The following is a 21424-nucleotide window of genomic DNA, read 5'->3' as shown; positions in this document are numbered from 1 at the left end:
AAGACCCATAAAATCTCTAAAAGACTGGGTTTGGAGAGTTTCTGGATAGCTCAGCAAGGGTAGTCTTATAGGTCGGTGTGCCTGGAGAGCCAGGGAAGCCTGTGCTTCACTCCTGAGAGCAAAAACCAAGAGAAACCAAGAGAAAGAGTAGGGTGCAAATGTCCCCTTCAGGAGTGTGTCTTCAATGACATTAAGTCTCCCAGTAGGTCCCATCTCTTAAAATCTATCACCTTCCAAGAGGAAGGGACCAGGACCTTGAGAGATACTTCAGATCCAAACTATAGCTCCCAACTTAAAGCCATCTGGTCAGAAGCACAAATAAAATGACCTGGGTGGGACTGGAGAGACAGCTCAGCAGTGGGAACACTTGCTGCTCCTATAGGGAACCTGTAGGGAACCTGGTTTGCTTCCACACGCCCACACAGAAGCTCCTGATCATCTGTAATCCCAGGCAACACGATACGCTCTTCTGGCCTCCATGAGTATTAGGTATAGACATGGTATGCATACACACAGGCAGGCAAAACATACATGTAAAATAAAAATATACATACATATGTGTAACCATAATTAATGAAAAAATGGGCCTTGAATTTGAAGGAGAGCAAGGAGGAATATACAGAAGGGACTGGAGGGAGGAAAGAAGACAGGTGTGGTGGTTTGAATATGCTTGATCAAGGAAGTGGCACTGTTTGGAGGTGTGGCCTTCTTAGAATAAGTGTGGCCTTATTGGAGGAAGTATGACACTGTGGGGGGGTGGGCTTTGGGACCCTCCTCCTAACTGCCTGGAACTCAGTCTTCTTCTGGTTCCCTTTGGAACAAGATGTGGAACTCTCAGCTGTGTCTCCAGTGCCACGCCCGCCTGGATGCTGCCACATTTCCCGCCTTGATGATAATGGACTGAGCCTCTGAGCCTGTAAGCCAGCTCCAATTAGATGTTGTCCTTTAGAAGAGTTGCCTTGGTCACAGCAATGGAAACCACAACTAAGAGAGTAGAAAAAATGATGTGGTTACATTGTAATCTCAAAAAAAGAAGCAATAAAAGTTTCTTTAAAATCTTTAAAATATGACTTGGGAAATAGTGTTATTGGAGGTGGGGAGGGTTTGTTTAATGGATCAAGCCCTCAACTTGTGGGATCTGACACTATCTCCAGGCAGACAGAGTCAGAGCCAGACTGGGTTAGATAGAGGACGCCCACGGAGAGCCTGCTGCAGAAATGATGGCTTGCCTACTGGTGGGAAGACATGACTGAAATATCTGAGGTCACAGAAGGGATCTGCGTGGGAAGTGTACGATAAGAGAAATGGAGGCTGACTTCAGGTTGGTTTCCTTTCATGTAAGTACCCCAGGAAAAGTCAAGGAAAGATTCAGAAGCCCCGAGTATCTGGCAGGGCTGGGGAGGGCAGCTGAAGGATCATGGGTAACTGGGATTTGCCGTTGGTAGCCACAACCGGGTCATCATCTGAGCTGAGGTAGCTCCCCAGTAGACTCTATTTCAGAGTCAGTGAGGCCTACCTTAGTTCTGATCTGCTTCCCCCCTGGACAGAGCCAACCTTGCAGATGGTGGACCAGAGCTTGGTTCTAAGGTTTATTCTTGCTATTCAGCTACAGCCTGTTCTCAGGAGCTTTAGGGTCCTGCTTGTCAGAGGCTGGCACCCTGGTCCTGATACACTCAGCTAGTCAGGGCTATCCCTTCTCTCTGATCCTGCACCTGTCAGCTAGAGATCCTTTCTGATGGGGACAGATGCTGCCTCCTCCCTGCCCCCTCCCACCCATCTTTCTGAAGTCATTAGAGCATCAAGTTGGGCATAAGACACCAAGAAGTTCTTGGACAAGCTGTTATTACATTGTCTTTGTCAACCTCTTGTCTGCAAAGCACTCCCAGGTAATATAATAAAGACAGCGGTAATAATTTACACTGGAGAGGGCTTCTGCTTTTAGGGTTCTTCTAACCTCTAGCGTCTCATTTTACACAGTCAGACGATTCTGCCAAGCAGAGGCAAATACTCCATTGGGAAGGGAGCAGGGAGCTCTGGAGTTTGTAGCATCGCTGATACGGTGCTGGAGCTCTTTTTTAACGCTCCTTTTAAACCTACCTGGACCCCCATCTGGACCCCGGAACACCTCGCACCTGACATCAAGGTTTCATTCAACATTTGTCGGATGTTGAAAACGAGAGTTGGGGCTGGCCGGGCGGCTCAGTGAGTAGAGGTGCTCGCCTTGCCTGTTGTCCTGAGTCCAATCCTGGAAGCCGTGATAGGTGGAAGGAGAACTGGCCCCACAAAGTTGTCCTCTGAGCTCCACGTGTGTGCCATGACGCAAACACGTGTGTGCACGTAAACATACTAATAAAAACAAGGTTTTTGTTTTGTTTTTTGCTTTTTAAAAAGATTTGTTTATTTATTTAATGTATATGCGTAGACACACTGTAGCTGTCCAGATGGTTGTGGGACTTCATGTGGTTGCTGGGACTTGAATTTAGGACCTCTGCTCGCTCTGGTCGGCCCCCTCGCTCCGTTAACTTTGCTTGCTCAGTCCCTGCTCGCTCTGGCCCAAAGATTTCTTTATTATTATAAATAAGTACATTGTAGCTGTCTTTAGACACACCAGAAGAGTGTGTCAGATCTCATTGTGGATGGTTGTGAGCCACCATGTGGTTGCTGGGATTTGAACTCAGGACCTTCGGAAGAGCAGCAGTCAGTGCTCTTAAGCACTGAGTCATCTCTCCAGCCCCTTGTTTTTTGTTTTCAAAGAAAGTGCTAGTCGGAACCCACGAAATGTTTTTGTCCCACCTCTTCCCTCCTTTTCCTTCCTTCTGTTTTTCCTTCCTTGGCCAATAGACAGGTATAAATGAATGGTAAAAGCCACTTGACCTCACTTGTAACCTGGGGTGTCTGAGGAAGACAGATGAAATGGTTCAATAAACCAAGAGTGTCTTCCTTCCTCTTGCGGGGCCTTTGGAGACTCTGGTTTATAATCCCCGCCGGGCTACCAGTCACTGCGTTCTTTATTATTTCATCCTGTGAGCATTCTCCAGAACGCTCCCTTCATTATCTTCCCACAGAATGCCTCCCTCGGCGGGCCCAGCCATTTCCTCTCCTCTCCGCCTGACATGTAGAATCTTGGATTGACCAGAAGATTTATGTGTGTATCCCTTGTACACATGCCCACAGGAAGGTGCGAGTGGAAAAGTGTGTTCCAGGTGTTTCGCCGGCAAACCCAGCTGCATCCTAGCAGCTGCCCAGCCAACAGCAGTTCCAAGAGCTTGTTTCACATGTTGGTGATGAACCCAGGGGCTCACACTTCCCTTGCGGCGTGCCCCCAGTCCCCTGAGTCCATTTTGATGTTAGCATCCATCCCCCACCCGGGTCAATGAACAGGCGGATTCCAGCTGGGCTTCTTCACAAAGGTCTATAATCCCAGATACTCCAGAAGACAGCAAATTCAAGACCTCCCTGGGCTACAAGATGAGTTCAAGGTCAGCCTGAGAGACTTGCTGAGGGCTTGTCTTAAGAGAGCTGTCCCCTCAAGAGATATGTCCCTCATATACTCAGTGGTGGTGAAACATTTTGCCCTAAAGAGAAACAGGGCAATCCCAAGGTGTGTGTGTGTGTGTGTGTGTGTGTCTTAACTTTGTGAGCATATTTTTGTCTTTTCTGATCCGCAGGCAGCTGCTCTGCTGAGAACTTTGTTTATCCCCCTGGTTTTCTCCACTGGTTACTAAATATACACTTCATGCAACACACTGTTTTGCCTCTGTTTAAAGCTGTTCCAGAAATGGAATGCTATCATATATGTTCTTTCATATCCTTTAAAGTTTTATTTCAACAGCTTTATTGGGACACCACTCACCCACCATACAATTCATACAATTGTCTCATTTGAAATGTACATTTTTTTGTTTTTGTTTTTGTTTTTGAGACAGGGTTTCTCTGTATAGCTCTGGCTGTCCTGGAACTCACTCTGTAGACCAGGCTGGCCTCGAACTAAAAAATCCACCTGCCTCTGCCTCTGCCTCCCAAGTGCTGGGATTAAAGGCATGCACCACCACTGCCTGGCTTCAAAGGTTTATTTTATTGGTACTTAGTACACTCACATATTTGTACTTCCACAACTAGACATGGTAGCACACACCTGTAGACACAGGACACAGGAAGCTAAGGAAGGGGGATTGGGAGCGCTCTGTGAGTACAGGCTATATTAGAACAGTAAAGGAAGGAAGAAGGAAGAGAGGGAGGAAAGGAAGGAAGGAAAGGAAGGAAGGTGTATTAGTCAGGATTCTCTAGAGTCACAGAACATATGAGCAGTCTCTATATAGTTAGGGAATTTGTTGATGACTTACAGTCTGTAGTCCAACTCCCTAACAATGGTCAGCAGCAGCTGTAGATGAATTCATAGCCACTATGCTTCAAGATCTCCATGCCAAGGTCCAGGCCAGAAACTTGTATCTTTGAGCCTCCAGATTAGGATCATAGGTGAGCCTTCCAATTCCTGATTGTAGTTCATTCCAGGTATAGTCAAGTTGACAACCAGGAATAGTCACTACAGAAAGGAAAAGAAGAAGAGGAAGAAGAGGAAGAAGAAGAAGAAGAAGAAGAAGAAGAAGAAGAAGAAGAAGAAGAAGAAGAAGAAGAAGAAGAAGAAGAAGAAGAAGAGGAAGAAGAAGAGGATTATTAAGGCAAGCTAGTTGTCTCAGAAGATGAAAGTACAGGGCTGGTGAGATGGCTCAGTGGTTAAGAGCACTGAATGTTCTTCCAGAGGTCCTGAGTTCAATTCCCAGCAACCACATGGTGGCTCACAGCCATCTGTAATGGGATCTGATGCCCTCTTCTGGTGTGTCTGAAGACATATACAGTGTACCCATATATATAAAATTAAAAAAAAAAAGATGATAGTACCTGTCACTGATTTCAGACCCCACATATGGAGGACTGAGAAAACCCGCAACCACAAGCTATCCTCTGGCTCCTCATGTGTGCCCAGCATGCATCCACATGTGCACATGTAAATAAGTAAATTATATAAAACAAAATAAAGACTTATAAACAAAGAAAAGGGAAGGCTGCCTAGCTCCCATTCTGTACGCCAGCCCACCCCAGCCCCCCAGCAGAGGTAGGCATGGTGGCAGGGGCTGGAGGCAGCTGGCTATACTGCATCTGTGGGCAGGAGGCAGAGCGTGAACAGGGCTGGGTGGGCTATGGACGTTCAAGGCCACACTCTAGTGATCCATTTTCTCTAGCAAGGCTCTAACTCCAAAAGGTTCTACAACCTTTTTAGATGCTTCGATGCCAAGGACAACGTCTTCAAAGACATCATGAGCCTAACGGGGACATTTCACATCTAGCCACTGTGAGTGTCATGTAGTGCACAAGCAAGCACACATGTATGTGCGTGCGTGTGTGTGTGTGTGTGTGTGTGTGTATGAATGTGTGTGTGTATGTGTGTATGTATGTGTGTGTGTGTGTGTGTGTGTGTGTGTGTGTGAGAGAGAGAGAGAGAGAGAGAGAGGGAGAGGGAGAGAGAGAACAAGCAAACATTATGATTTCTTTTTATAAATCTATCGGTGTGCAATCAATCATGGTGATCCACCCCATAACTTTATCTGATCCCACCACTTCCCAAGGCCTCTTTTCTGAGTACCATAGTCAGATTAAGTCTGTACTCTGCCTCAAATAAGGGTAAATAATAATCAAAAGAGACCGCAAAAGTCAACCTCTGGTCTCTACATATGTGTGTATACATGTATCCACACACCCAACACACACACACACATACACACCCCAAAATAAACATAAATAAAATTAAACCTGGTGTGTAAGTACCCTGGTCTGCATTCACAGTTAGAGGGTATGTATCTGGGAGGAGGGTAGGCCCAGGAGACTGGTGTGGGGGCTTTGAAATGTGTAACAGGCACATGAGATACTGAGGGAGCCTGGGGGCCTGGTGAGCTTTGTTATACTGACAGGTGCCACAAGTAGCCATGTGTCCCTTCTGCCAGAGTAGGGACAGGACTCCTTTTGGCCAATGTGAACCAATTTTCCACATTCCTGAGGAATGCTGGCTTTTATCTAACAGCCAGAAATCTTACAGTCCCGCTTGGGCTCACTTTTGATCTAGGGGAAATTGGAATTTGGGAAATTGGAGTTTCCTTTGGACCTGACAGAGGACAAGCTTGTGTGGGCTAGCCTCTTCTTCTTCCTTTTTAACGTTCCTAGTTACTTTGTGGTGATTTCCACCCAACCTAGTGGAAGGTGAAAATTTCTTCTGCTGAGTTCTGTTTCTCCTTTCCCCCCCTCTCCCTTCTCCCTTCAAGCCTGTGGTGACTGGCCAGTAACATGGCACCCCAGGAGTGGGTTGGATGAGAGGTGTAGTCTTCCCACAGTCATCACTGTTGGCCCCAACCCCACCCCGGCTACTCCTCTGCTGATCTGTAAAGATGCGGTCCTCTGGGGGCTGTCATAAGCCCGATTTTCTCATACGCTGGGGCTGTCACTTCTCCCTGGAGCCATTAAACATGGCTGCTGCGGCTGCTGGGAAGAGTGTCAGTATGTCCTAGGTGTGTGTGCACACGTACCCACAGACAAGCTGGCCCCATGAGAAGCAGTGGGTGCTGTCCATTTTCCTTTTAGAGCCTGCCTTAACTCTCCCTGACCATCTGTCCTGGCTCTAGGGCCTGTTCGTCTGTCTTTCCATGTCCCTGCACTTCAGTGCAGACAGCCTAGCTCTTCACATCAGCTGCAGGCTCTTCACTGAGGTCGGGAGCATGGCTAACAGCTTCAGGTCCCAGGGAGATTGCAGAAGAGGGCTCTGTAGGAACACCTAAGGTGTTTAGCTTGTTTATGCCTCCTGTGTTGAGTTTAGTGTTGGGCAGGGACCAAAAGGGACAAAGGAAAACCTAAAAAGAATGACACTATTTTGTTTTCAAGAACTTCTACAACCTCACTATAATTCCAACCCTAACTGTAACCATATCCCTGACACTAACGCCAACTTGATTTTCTTTTTCTTTTCTTTTAACATTTTTGCTTGTTTGTTTTTCAAGACAGGGTTTTTCTGTGTGGTCCTGGCTGTCCTGGCTGAGTCTACAATTCCCCTGCAGAGCCTCAAGCTCAGAGATCCGACAGCCTTTGCCTTCTGAGTGCTGGGTTTAAAGGTGTGCACCACCACTGTCTGTTGTTTTGTTTTTTTGAGACAGTGTTTCACTCTGTAGCACAGTCTGGCCTCAGACTCACTGGAATCTGCCTGTACAAGACTTCTGAGGGTTGGGTTTACAGATGTAAGCTTCTACACCAGGCTTTTAGACCGTAATCGCAGTTCTGTGACAACGTCAGTGTCAATTCAGATCCTGATGTCAACTTACTCTTCTTATTTTACCCTCTCTGCTAAGCCGTCCACCCTGCTGGGAGTGCTGGTCTACCAGGGCTGGGTGGGAGCTGTCCACACCTCTGCCTACGCAGGCTGGGTTAACGGTATGTAGGTGGGGGCAGCTGGGAGGAATATCATTCCCAGACCCGAGCCCACGGGCCTATGAGAAAACTGTAGAACTGTATGGTAAGCGGAAGAATGCCACTTCACCGATTGGCCTTCACGCTGAGTTGAAACACAATTGTAGCAAATTGTGCTTATTTCATTTTCTCTGGCTTGGATTTAGCAGTTCTTGAATTCATCCCCTAAATATATGTAAATTATCCATGCCAGCCCTGAATCCAGCAGTTTGGGTAAGGACTGTGATTTTTTTTTTCTTAAGAGGACTGTAATTTTTGTGGTAGGGCTCTGTGCCACCTCCTACGGGCAGTAACTCTCTGGGCTGGGGCCCAACTGAAGATTCAAATGAGGCATGAAAGAACATTAGCTAACTCCAAGGAATGGCCAACGTTCTTTAGCAAGTCGAAGAAAAGCAGCTGATGAGCTCTATCCCACACAGTTAGGTAAATGCTTGGGGATACCTTCAACATTCAGGGAGCCATGCTGCCCCAGAAAGGGCATCACAGAACATGGAAGGGGGGCGCAGGGCTGAGGATGCCAGGCCAGAGCAGGGCACACCTCTCACGCCCTTGACTCCCCATTCGGTGCTGCGGTATCAGGAAGGTCTTCCTGCTGTGCATCTTGTGGAAATAACCCCGACCGACCCTCCTCTATGTTCGCCCTATGGAGAAACAGTGTGTAGTTCATAGGAATCTTGGGCGAGCATTACTGAAAGGTGGGAGCAGGGAATGTCACTAACTAGGACTGTCTGGTCAACCAGGCAGAGGTGTTCTTGAGACACTCTGGATGGACAGTTGTGACTGAGGGTGGAGGGGAAGGCATCCTTTAAGCTTGAGGTCGGAGGTAGGTAAAGGAGGAATGTCCAGGTTGGGCCACAGTCTCAGAAAGATTTGACTCTCCAGGGCAGAGGATGAGAGGAAGCAGACAAGGGGTGGGAGGGAGGGCGGGTGAGAAGGGGGATTCCCAGATTTCTTTCTCTTCTTGCCAAGGGTGGTTGGAACCAGTTCTCGAAGAGCTGCTCTTTCCTGCTCTTTTTCCAGTGGTAAGTTGGTCCTTTGAACTCTCTTTTGGTAGGAGTGTTCATACCAGAGAAATGGCCATGTGCTGCAGAGCAGGCTGCTGTGTTTGTTTTGCTGAGGAGCCAACAAATTCATGCTTCTCATTGGTCAGAGGACAAAGTCACTTGGGTGGTGGCCTCTCTCAGGGGGAAGAGAGTGACAAGGACAACCAGTCCTTGAGCAGCCCCAGTAGACCCCTCATGCATCTCCTTTCAGCTCTGTGCTTTGTGTCCTCATCAGCGTGGCCACTGTCCTGTTTGCACTGTGAGTGTTTTCTGTGGAACATGCATGTGACATGAAACTCACCGCTTCAATCACTTCTAAGCCTACAGGTCAGCAGCACTGGCTGTATTCCATTGCTGTGAAGCCATAGACACCACCCACCTCCATAGCTCTCCTTCCCCATAACCCCCTCCCCACTTTGAGATATCCCAGGCTGGCCTGGAAACCCCCCCCCCCCCAACCTAGTCAAAGATGACCTTGAACTTCTAATTCTCCTGCCTCTGTCTCTGATTGCCTCCATGTCCAGTTCACGCAGTCCCAGGGATGAATCCAGGGCACCCAGGGTCTGCTGCTAACTGAGGCACAGCCCCAACCTTTCCAGAGTTTCTTCATGTAAAACTAAAACTCTTAGTCAGGTGTGACAGGCTGTGCCTGTAATCCAGGTACTCAGAAGGCTGAGACAGGAAGATGGAGAGTCCGAGGTCAACCCGGCTTGGTGGTGTTTATTTAATCTAAGCACTTGGGAGGCAGAGGCAAACACGCTGTCTGCCCTTGATGGAATCGTCCTCACGCTGTGGGTGACTGTATTTTGAACATGTATTGTTTATGACAGAGTAAGTCCTGCACATTGGTTCTGTCTCCCCGCTTCCTTTGTTTATCCTGGAGCTAGCAATGGCCTCCTTTAAACATTTGCTTAGCATTCTGTGAACCTTGCCTGGCTTATTCTCCAGTTGTTCTTGCAGCTCTGGCAAATGCCTGGTGGTTTTCTTTCTTGACAGTGCTAGCTGACGTATGTTCCATTTATCCTTGTCCCTCTCCCCGATGCTCCAGACTGTCTGGTACCACAGGTTGTGCACCGCTGACTATATTCCTTACCCGACACAGGTACCCAGCTCTTCTTAGGACAATGCATATTGAAGAACATCTTGCTGGACATTTCTGTGCATCTGAAAAATGCTGTATCTCTTGAACAGACACCAACTTTCTCTTTATTATTATTCCTTGAATGATAGAGCCTAGCGATTATTTACACAGCATTCTCATCATATCATATATTAAAAGTAATTACAGAAGACCCAAGTCTACAAAAGGATATGGGTAGATTATCCAGATTCTGTGGCAGTTTATATAAGGTGTTAGGATTTTTTCTCTTTAAGACCCTGGAAACAATCCCCAGGGCAGCTTCCTGTCACTGCTACAAAATGCCAGACACAAGCAACTTATAAAGAGAAGAGTTTTTTTGTTTGTTTTTTGTTTTTTGTTTTTTGTTTTTTTTCCCCCCAGACAGGGTTTCTCTGTATAGCCCTGCTGTCCTGGAGCTCACTCTGTAGACCAGGCTGGCCTCAAACTCAGAAATCCACCTGCCTCTGCCTCCCAGAGTGCTGGGATTACAGGCATGTGCCACCACTGCCCGGCTGGAGAAGAGGTTTCTTTTAGCGAATGGTTTCAGAGGCTTTCGTCTATGACCATGTTGCTCTGGCCTGTGGTGAGGCAGTACCTCATGATGGGTACAGGGGAGAAGACCATTCACTTCAGGGCTTCACAGTCCCCCTCAAGGGCATAGCCCAAAGATGTACGTGTAACAGGCCCCACGTCCATGATGGTTCCATACCTCTCTCTCCTATAGCTCCATGACTGAGCATTCAATACAAGGACCTTTGGGGAACATTCCATATCCAAGCAATAGCAGCTGCCTGGACTGGGCACAGCAGGACTGTGTTTGGCTTCTATGCAAACCCTCTTCTCAGTCTTATACTTGATCTTGACTTTCCCTGCTGCCTCCAGATTCTGGTGCCTCGGGCTTTCTGTGGGGCAGATCAGCTTTCTGCTCATGTAGAGCCTTCTTTCCAAACACTTCAGCCTGCATCACCATCTGCTTGCTGTCTCCCAGGCTTGGTTGAAACCTGTCTATAATTATTTCCTTTTATAGTTCCTAGTTTTAGAGTTTATATTGTTTTAAAAAAAAAAAAACTACATCTGCTTTCCTGTTAGTGGGATTTTCGGTGAAAGGCTAAACATAGGTAGCTGCGTCTGGTAGGAATCAGCATCTCTCCTGACAGCTCCTGACCTACTCCTGATGTTCTCAACGGAGACTGAGAACTGGTAACACACCTTACCAGCATGTCTGCTAGTGACCGGTCCTTGGAGTCTCATGCTGGGAAGTCAGAACCAGTAAGAAATTAGTGGATCACCTCTGGCTCCACCTGGGGACACTGTGACACTGGAAACCTTTGCCTGTGATGACAGCTTCTTGGGTGTCATTTATTTTAGGTGCTGTCATGTCCTGGCTTGGACTTGGTAGGGCCTGGAGAAGCTGATAGCAGAAGCTGGCCTGGGTGAAGGAATTCTGGCTGCAGGTATCAGTGGTGGCTGGGAGAATGGAGACAAGTGAACCTCAGACACAGAGCTGTGGGTGGGGCAGAGGTCCCAAGCGGTGGCACATGGTGCCCCGGGTCTGTACCTATGGCAACAGCTAGAGTCAGTTGTTTAGGCCTTGTGATGTTCTAGGCCTGAGGAGTCAGGACAGGGTTGCACTTTCAATCCCTTCTTGAGCCTCATTAGTCTGCCCAGTTAACCGAGTTGGGGGGATCTGCAGATTGAGAGGGAAAGCTCACATCACCCAGAGAGGGCTGTTGTAGACCATTCTGTTCTTTTGCATCCAAAGTTCTAAGCCTAAATCTACTTCAAGCTGCTGCTCAGGCTCTGAGAGAACTTCAGAGAGGGCGGAGGGTGGGGGAGCCACAGACACAGAGAGGTCAGAATGTAAATGCAGAACTAGAAATAGCCACAGTTAAAGCAGGCTAAAGGGAGATATGGGGATGCCTGTAGGACAGATCTGGGAAGGAACATAGACAGACACGGATATCTAGATAGCAGCAGAGTATCTGTGGGCAAAGTCACCCTGAAAATAGCTGCCACCCAAGCAGACCACTTTGCAGGTCCTTCAGCAGCCATGCAAGTGTGGCATGTGCAGAGAAGATACTACCCACCCTGGCATCCACCCCCCCCAAGGGACAGGGCACAGGGACACCATACACCCCAGGTTTCCTCCACCTTTTGTTCCCCATCTGTGAGTTGCAAAACAACTTGATTCAATGTGCTCGGTGGTCTGTCTCATGGGACCTGCCCAGATGGTAGAAAACAGCTCAAGATGCAGTTGGCTGATAGGGTAAGTGGTACCCAACCGGGCAGGACATGCTTCTTGCCACACGTGTTTCGTTGAAGAACCCCAGAAGGTCTGAGAGGACCGGGAAGATGTCCTCCGAGGAAGTGATGCTGAGGCTGAGGCTGAGGCTGAGGCTGAAGGAGAGCAGAAGAGGGAGGGCAGAGCTCTTAGCAGGGAAGGCAGGGGCGATGGCAGAGAACCCGTGGCCAGGAATGCCGTGAGCTGAATAGTGAACAGAGGGAGGCTGGAAGTGAGACCAGGGGTCTCCCCAGCCACTTGCTGTCTGCTGGACATCTGAGCATGCTGAGCTTACCCGCTGAGCATGTAGACCTGCGCCCTGTTCCTCTGTACAATATTCCCGGGGTACGGCCATACCCCCTTGAGTGATTGGGAGCAGTGACGGGTCCCGGGATTACATTCATCACCTCCCTTCATCATATAACTGTTGGGATTCAGACCTGGGACAAACAGCTGAGGTGCTTATTTGACTCACCAAAGTGGACCTGGCCTCCAGGTTCTCCCAGCATCCCTCAGTCCTTACCTGACAGGGCATACCCTGCTCTCTGCTCTGAGTTTTTCAGCAGAGGAGCTGGGCTTCCCCTCCCTCAAGAAGCTCTTCCCTATATAATACAGGTATTTTGGTCTCCCATCCCCCTCTCCCCTCTTCTCTTCTCTTCTCTTCTCTTCTCTTCTCTTCTCTTCTCTTCTCTTCTCTTCTCTCCTCCTCTTCCTCCTCCTCCTCCTTCTCTCTCTCTCTCTCTCTCTCTCTCTCTCTCTCTCTCTCTCTGCACAAGCACTTCCCCTTCCCCTCTGTCTCCCTCCCCATAGTGACTTCCCTGGCCATGTTTCTTATCTGCCTTTATGTATTTAATCTGGTTCGAATTGGCTCATTTCACTGGAGGAAAATAACCTCCCTAAAACATACCAAAAACCTACCCTAGCTGGGCAGTGGTGGCACACACCTTTACACCTTTAATTCCAGCACTTGGGAGGCAGAAGCAGGCGGATTTCTGAGTTCGAGGCCAGCCTGGTCTACAGAGTGAGTTCCAGGACACCTAGGGCTACACAGAGAAACCAAAACAAACAAACAAACAAACAAAAAACAAACAAACAAACAAAAAAACCCTACCCTGATGTCACAGAAGTTTTGGCCATAAGACTTTAGGACTCAAGCCCTTTCGGCAGGGTAAGTAGCCCTTAAAATCTCAAGGTAGAGAAGGGGAGTTGGAAACCCCTTTAGCTTTTTGTAGGGGGATGGAATTCTGGCCTACTTCCCCTGCCCTCAAGGGTGATCCTTCTAGACCCTGGCCCTGACCCAGCCCATTCCCACTTACTTTCCCTTGGGCTGATGGCCTGGAACTAGATCTCACCAGAACACCCTGGAGGTCACCTGGTGGGAGAGAAAGTAGGAAGAGAAATCAGAAAGGGATGCCGTCACTGGGCTTGCTGGGTGGTTCAGTACATCCTGCTTCTCTATAACCAGACCTTCTCTGTTATTTCCTTTGATTAAGGTTCTGTTTTCCCTCAGCCCACTGGATCCATCTTCAGTTATTTAATTCTAACTGTAATAAAAAAAATTCCATTGAGCTGCTCAGGAATGCAATATGTGGCTGCCAAGCCAATGGCTGTGCTTCTATGTGAGCTTGGCTGACTCAGGCTGGGAGACGCACCTAGCATATGCCAGGGTCTTTGCGAAACAGGAGGAGAGACCTATGCTGGCCTTGGTAGCAGGGGCTTGTCTCCTTTAGTCACAGTTACTTTACTTCTGGGGTGTGCTAGGTCCTGAGTCTCCTTCTACCTGTGTTGTAGCGACTGCTGGCCACATTTCAGTGTCACGGGAGACCACCTGAGTGAGAGACACTCAAAGTGATTTTGTGTTAGACTCAAGCCAGATGTTCCGATCACCCCATCAACCCAGACCTCCAACCGCACTGTCCAAACTATTCTTATTTGCATGTTTGTGTCTATGGGGGTGTTTAGGGCAGGTTCTTACTGTCTTGTCTAGGCTGTCTGGAACAGCCCTTCTGAGGGGAGGCCCCTGGGTTCACACCACCGGTCCCTGCTCCAGTTCTATCTTTGAGCTTCCTTTCTTCCCTCTGGTCTTGCCTCAGCCCCAGTCAGCTCTGACACCGAGTTCGGATTCAATGATCGTCTGAACCAGGTGGCTCACCCTGGCTCCTGAGGTCACTGCAGGAGAGATGGCTTTCCAGCTTCAGGACAAACCCTACTTTGGAGGTTTTTAAGTACGTTTTGCAAAAATTTACAAAGTCAACAGAAACACATTTTACCCTACATAAGAGTGTCTAAAACTTTCTCTGTGTCTCCATTTTCAGGACCGGCACCTTGATGTCACCATACTGTGCCATAAAAGCCATGCGTAGGGGTGGGGCTCGGTTGGTAGAGTGCTTGCCTAGTGTGTGGGCTAATTTATGTCAACTTGACACCAGCTAGAGGCTTTTAAGAAGAGGGAACCTCAACCGAGAAAAGGCTCCCACCAGATTGGCCTGTGGTGCGTTTTCTTGATTGATGATTGATGTGGGAGGGCCCAGCTCACTGTGGGCGGCGGGGCCACTCCTTGACTGCTGGTCCTGAGTGGTGTAAGAAAGCCACCAGGATGAGCTGAACCTAACTGGAAGCTGAGTCCAAGTATAGGTTCCCACTAGAGTCAGGTCAAGGGGGTTTGGTCTCATCTGGGCCCCAATTGCTTCTTTTAGACTAGAAATTTCCTCCAGAGGTTTATATCCATAGAATGATACAAATAAAGACCTTCATGCTCTGCCCAGAGATAGAGCAAGGCCTCATCAGGCAACTTGCAGCCATGGCAGTAAACATCTGTAGCTGGTTCTAGTGGAGGTCCTGGGTCACCAGGAGGGCATGTTTGCATGTCTGCACTTCACCTGTAGGTTCACCTGTTTTGTGCTCCAGTGGAGCAGCGGTCCCCGCTGAACCTGCCAATCACCTCTTGGAATGGAAAATCAGATGCAGACTTGCGAGGTGGCTTGTGGGTAAGAGCTCTTGCAGAGGACCCAAGTTCACTCCCTAGCTCCATGCCAGGTGGCTCACAACCAGCTATAATTCCAAATCCAGGGCCATGATGCCCTCTCTGGCCACGGCCTCTGATCTTCCCCACTGGATTCTGTGAGTACCTATACTCATAGGCATAGTAACCCCTGCCCCACCAACACACACACACACACACACACACACACACATTTTAACAGAAAGGGAATCAGATCTTAACTCCAGAACTTCCTAACTTGAGGGTCCCCTGGGAAGCCCACCCTTAGGGACTGACTGGTCTAGGTGCTGACCTCAGGCTCTAGGTCCTATCCTTAGGAGGGACAGAAGAGGAAGAGGAGAATTCTACGTTGGTCAAAACCTCAAGCTCTGGGCCTGAGTTAGACACCCAGCTGTGTCACAGGGTGGTGGCTTTGGGGAATGTTGCATGCCTTTTTTTTTGTTTGTTTGTTTTTTTTGTTTTTTTGTTTTTTTTTGTTTTTTTCGAGACAGGGTTTCTCTGTGTAGCCCTGGCTGTCCTGGAACTCACTCTGTAGACCAGGTTGGCCTCGAACTCAGAAATCCACCTGCCTTTGCCTCCCAAGTGCTGGGATTAAAGGTGTACGCCGCCACCGCCGCCGCCACCACCACCACCACCACCACCCAGCTGCTGCATGACTTTTTAACAGCTGGTTTTCTCATTTTAAATATGGAGTTAGTCATGCTTATTTCTCTGGAGGCCTCTATGGGTTCAAGTGTAAAAAGTTTAGTAGATAAGAAATGCTTGCTTAGGGCTGGAGAGAGGGCTCAGTGGTAGTTAAGAACACTGACTGCTCTTCTAGAGGTCCTGAGTTCAATCCCCAGCAACCACATGGTGGCTCACAACTATCTGTAATGGGGTCTGAGGCACTCTTCTGGGGTCTGAAGACAGCTGCAGTGTACTCATATAAATTAAAAAAAAATCTAAAAAAAGAAAAAAGAAAAAAAGAAAAAGAGAAAAAAGAAAGAAATGCTTGTTTAATGGCTGCCTGAGACTACTGTCATTAGACTCACTCAGGAGGCTCAAGATGGCCAACTTTCCCTGCACAACCTGACCATACCTGTTGTGATCATAAAAAGAGAAAGAACTATTAAGGCATGTTCTACAGGCATGTGGGGGAAGGCAGTGCCCCCAGACCTGGGCTAGCGAGCGCGGTTGTGGCTGAGCTGGGATGAAAACCTGCAGAGTTTCTGGATCTGAGTCACGGTGCACCAATGTTGTGATCATAAAAAGAGAAAGAGGTGTGAGAATATGTTCTACGGGGTGTGGGGGAAAGGGGGTGCCTCAGCGGGCCCATGCCGAGGTAGCCCTTCTCCCTGAGGGACCACACACACACACACACACACACACACACACACACACTCACGACAGTATAGTATAGAATAGAGTTTATTTAGGACATGGGGAGGGGAGTTAAGAGAGTAGTAGAGGCAGAGAAAGGCAGAGAGGAGAGAAGTAGAGGCCGGCCATGACCACGTGGAGAGAGGGAGGAGGAGGGGGAAGGGACGAGCCCAAGAGGACAAGAGAGAACAAGAGAGCAAGAGAGCCAAGAAGCAAGAGAGAGGGGAGGGGCCAAGCAGCCCCTCTTTTAGTGGGCCAGGCCTACCTGGCTATTGCCAGGTAACTGGGGGTGGGGTGGGGTGGGGGGGGTGTAGAGTCCAGACAGTACCAACAATGCCTGTATTCAGCTTCAGGGTGTTCTTGAACCTGACCCTAGTTTTTGTCCTTGGATCTGACCACATGCCATATACTTCTAGGCAAGGGACATGGGAGAGGAACTCCGAAGCTCTATAGTATGCTTAAAGGTACATATGTAAGGGACTGCTTCTTCCCAAATCCGGTCTCACTCAGAGCATCCCTAGCTATAACAGTCTATTTGCCTGTGTTTCCAAGGGGAGCTGAGCTTGGACCACACTATGGTCCGTGTCCATGTGAAGACTAGGGCCTGGGCTATCCCTTGCCCAGCACACATAAAGCCCTGGGTTCAAATCTCAGATGGACGGGACCACAGAGCTGATCCACAAGCTTCAGGGAGGAGAGAACCGGCCGGCCTGGTGTGAGCTTTTGAAACCTCCTCCAACAAAGCTACTCCTCCGCCAACAAAACCACGCCCCCAACAAGGCCACTCCTCCTCCAACAAAACCACGCCCCCAACAAAGCCATGCCCCCTCGAACAAAGCCACAACCCTAATTCCTCCAAGACAGTTTTACTAACTGGGGACCAAGCATTTAAACATCTGAGCGTCTGTGGGGCCATGGTTACTCAAATCACCACAGGGATGTGGTGGCTGTGGGCAAGAATAGCTGAGTCCTCACACTTCTGCAACGGAGATCACTGTGATTTTCTGGAATGAAGATTTACACAATAACTGGGGTATGTGCTATGAAGGTCTGACGCCGCATGTGAACATGAGGCCCGACCACATGCCACAGCTGCTCCGTCCGTGTGTCCCGTACCTGTTACCTGCCCACATGCAATGCCCTCAGTGTGGCACACCAGCTGGAAGGTGAGGGAGATGGCGAGGCGCTCACAGGCCATCTGTTTCTCACACTAGGAACGCAGAGGTGAGGCTGCCGAGCCCACTTGTCAACCGCTAAAGCTTAATTGGGCCAGAAATACTCTCCGGTTCCTGCTTCTGCAAGACAGATCTCAGCTGTCACCAAGCATCTGTGGCATCCGGAAGGGACGAGCAGAGTTCTGTGGGCTGGAAGCTTGGAGAACAGATGTCTCTCCTCTGTGCCAGTTATGCACAGGGGTTTGTTTTCTTTTGCCTGGACACGGTGTGGGACCATCACGTTCCAGGGCTTGCCTTGCCTGCTTCTGGAAGCTTCCCTGAGTGGCACCTCCTCTCCTGCTCAGGGTACATTTTTGGGTTTCTCTGATGTCATGGTCAAAAGCAATGGTCAGAATGAGTAGAAAGGAGAGTGGACAGGGGGATGGAGGGTGGGGGGTGGGGAAGTAGCACACTTATAGAGTCCCTTGATTGACAAGTATTTATTGAGCACTTACTATATCTAGCGATGATCTGGACGAGGCCTGCATTTGTAGCTGGACAGAGAGACACAGACAAGCCCGCTTACATTATTGATAATATCTGACAGTGGAATAGGCTTTGAAGAAAAACGAAGCAAAGTTGGGAGAGAGGGAAGGAAGGGTTTCATTTGACTGGGAGAGTCAGTGTAGAAGGGAACAGAAAGACTAGCTCCCTTTGGGAACATTAAGGCTCTACGGGCCCAGCACTGGAAGGGAGCAGAGAGGTGTGCAGCCCTGGAGATGTCTCCGAGAGTTGAGATGGGGAACATCCGTGAACAGCACTCCCAGGCAGGGAGTGGATGGTTAGATGTGTGGGCTGCACTGCTCCCTAGAAAGCCCCGCATGGAAACTGAGCTTCGTGGTTCCCAGAGAACAGGTCTACCAGGGCGTGGTCAGCAGAGGACGTGGATGAGCCTGAGCCCCAGAGGGCATGTGTGTAGGCTCGGTATGCAGGAGTTCAGGGCTCAGTGCAAGGGGCCTCCCTGAGCCAGAGGCAGGTGTCTCCTCACAGGTACATGAATTGCTTTCCCTTCGTTTTACATGCTCACAGGGCGCAATGGGGCAAAAGGAAGTTCTCCTGGGAATGGCCCATGTCTCCAAGGGTCTCCATTATTGGTCTCAGAGCACAGGCAGGCCAACTCTGGAAGCCCAACTGCTGGCTGGTTTGATCCTAAATGAATCATCTCTCCCAAACTTCTCCTTACACAGAGACTTTAAAAATAGCTCATTTACTGCCAAACTGAGACTCCTCCTAGACTCAGGCAGGGTGAGGCCCAGGCTTGTAAGTCACCTGGTGAATGATGCTTCTATTCCTGTCCTTAATTAAAGCAACCAGAAGGTTAACTATGGACGTGAAAGGGTGTTGGGGTTTGCTGATTTTCCTGGTATCACTGAAGACCGCTGTCTTAGTCAGGGTTTCTATTTCTGCACAAACATCATAACCAAGAAGTAAGTTGGAGAGGAAAGGGTTTATTCCTCTTACACTTCCACACTGTTGTTCATCATCAAAGGAAGTCAGGACTGGAACTCAAGCAGGTCAGGAAGCAGGAGCTGATGCAGAGGCCATGGGGGGATGTTACTGACTGGCTTGCTTCCCCTGGCTTGCTCAGCCTGCTCTCTTATAGAACCCAAGAATACCAGCCTAGAGATGGCACCACCCACCAGGGGCCCTCCCACCCTTGATCACTAATTGGGAAAATACCCCACAGCTGGATCTCATGGAGGCACTTCCCCAACTGAAGCTCCTTTCTCTGTGATAACTCCAGCCTGTGTCAAGTTGACACACAAAACCAGCCAGTATAACCACATCCTGTGTCATCTCCTTCTTCTCCCTGTGCTCAGTCTTAGCACCCCAGAAGCCCAGTAGAAGTTCAGTCACTTGGAGGTTGGAAACCCCAAGGTAGTCCTAAGCCTTATCCCTAGTGGGTTTTTTTTGGTGCTTCAAGGTTTGTGGTACTGCCACAGTGACACTTGGCCATTTCAGGTGTGTGTGTGTGTGTGTGGAATGAGTAGATGCTGGATAGAGGAAACCAGATTGTGGGGTTTCTTCACCCATAGGCAGCCAGCTGCCTTGGCACTTGGGGATGAAGCAATGAATGGCCCCCGAGCCCAGCCCACGGGCTTGCTGACAAGGTTGCCGGCCCAGCACAGAGAAGCAGGTGCCATGCGAAGGCCCGAGAGTCAGATCAGCTTGTGGAGGAGAGTATGAAACTGGACACCGCTTCACTGCTCTCAGCCCCACAACAGACTCATAGATGCAGAGTATGTGCGGGGAAGTGAGGGCTGCGGCCTGAGGAAGTTTTCTATCCTTGAGGGAGATTCAGTGATGGACATCCTGTCCCCTGCATCCGCAGCAAAGGCCAGGAAGATCTTTTGGGTATGGAGAGAGTGCAGAGAGAAGCAGAGTGCTCTTTAGTGTAGTTTACAGAGCGATATGCTGGGAGTGGGAAGAAGGGAAGGCCAGGGGAAGGAAAGAAGAGGATGTGTGGGAAAGAAACATCTCTCTTCTTCTAAGCCCCGCCCCTACACAGTGTGCCCACCCCTGCATGTGTCTGTGTCTACCTCGTCAGATACAGAAGGGATAGAACTGAGAGAGCAGCCGGGAGGGGAAGCCCAAGGAGAGGATAAATACTCATTGATGATCATGAATGCTTGGACAAGGAAGAGAATCGGGGACTGTGGTTGGCCAGCGCGGGTCCTCCGTGGCTTGGTCAGCTTTCTCTTGCAGCAATGAAATAGCCTTAGCTAATCAACTTAACAAGAGAAATGGTTGATTTTGCTCATGTTTTCAGAAGTTTCAAATTTATGGCTGACTGGCTCTGCTGCTTTTGGTCTTTGGCAAGGCAGTGCACCGCTGTAAAGGAGCTCTTGATGGTATAAACAGCTCAAAAGAGAGAGAGTGAGAGAGAGAGAAAGAGAGAGAATGGGAGAGAGGTGGTTCTACAATCCACTTTAAGAATATGCCCTCCCCCCAATGGCCTGAAGACGGCCCAGTAGGCTCCACTTCTTAAAGGTATCAACAACTCTTCAATTTAATTACATTTGTTTTCTTGAGACAGGGTTTCTTTATGTAGCCCTGGGTGTCCTGGAACTCACTCTATAGACCAGGCTGGTTTCAAACTCAGAGATCCACCTGCCTCTGCCTCCCGAGTGCTGAGATTAAAGGCGTGCGCCACCACCGCCTGGCCAACACTGCTTACTATATAGCACTACTCCTGAGCTTAAGCCTTTAATATACATGTGTTCAGGAACATTCCAGATCCAAACTATAGCAGTCCTCCATGTGCTGGTGACTCTGCCAAGTGCTGGGGAAGGGAAGGGAAGCGTCTGTGAGGTATCCAGGGAGGGAGCTGAGCTCAAGCTGTCTCCAATGAGTCAGACAACTGACAAACATCCAAATTGGAATGTGAGCTTCACCTTGAGAAATAGTGGGCCTGTTTGTATTTTAATGTTTTGGCATTCCCTTTTTAAAAACATGCATCTATTTTCCAACTGAAACCTGAAGAAAGGCTGAGGTTTGGGTTTTCTTTTGGCTAGGACGGATTGGATTATACCATCTCCCTAGCTAGATGGCCCATGACCAAGACCTGTAGGAGCTGGGACAATCATTTCTGTCACTGCCTTCAGGGTGAGTCATTAGTGGCCCTGGAATTGAATGGAGAAAAGGAACTATCTTATTTTGAATTACTGGGGCTGTCATCTTGTAGCAAATTCTCCAAATTACCTCATCTTACAATATTGTCAGCACATGAAACAAGTCCCAACCAATGTCTTATCCTTGCCACATGAAGGGCACTGAGCCAGCCTTCCCTCTGTAGCAGGCTTGAGGGCTATTCGGACTTTTTAGATTGTGAGATCTAAAAAGAGATTGTGTGTACATGTGTCCAAAGCTGTGACAACAGATTGTAAGGGAAAACAGACT

At 48.9% G+C, this 21424-nt stretch overlaps 1 long non-coding RNA gene across 3 annotated transcripts; it reads left to right on the top strand.

Annotated features, from left to right (window-relative positions):
- Positions 1–766: 766 nt before the first annotated feature.
- LOC127697733 (uncharacterized) lies at positions 767–5049 on the top strand. Of its 3 annotated transcripts, XR_007980520.1 has the most exons (4): positions 767–916; positions 1155–1337; positions 3066–3479; positions 4513–5049. It is a non-coding gene; the product is annotated as an uncharacterized LOC127697733 (long non-coding RNA). The 3 variants fall into 3 exon arrangements; XR_007980518.1 differs by lacking the exon at positions 4513–5049 and having other exon boundaries at positions 3066–4506; XR_007980519.1 differs by lacking the exon at positions 4513–5049 and having other exon boundaries at positions 768–916; positions 1155–1321; positions 3066–4506.
- The last annotated feature ends 16375 nt before the right edge of the window (positions 5050–21424 follow it).

Source organism: Apodemus sylvaticus, chromosome 12, assembly GCF_947179515.1.
Source record: "Apodemus sylvaticus chromosome 12, mApoSyl1.1, whole genome shotgun sequence".
Lineage (NCBI taxonomy): Eukaryota > Metazoa > Chordata > Mammalia > Rodentia > Muridae > Apodemus > Apodemus sylvaticus.
This window is presented reverse-complemented; position numbering and strand designations above follow the sequence as displayed.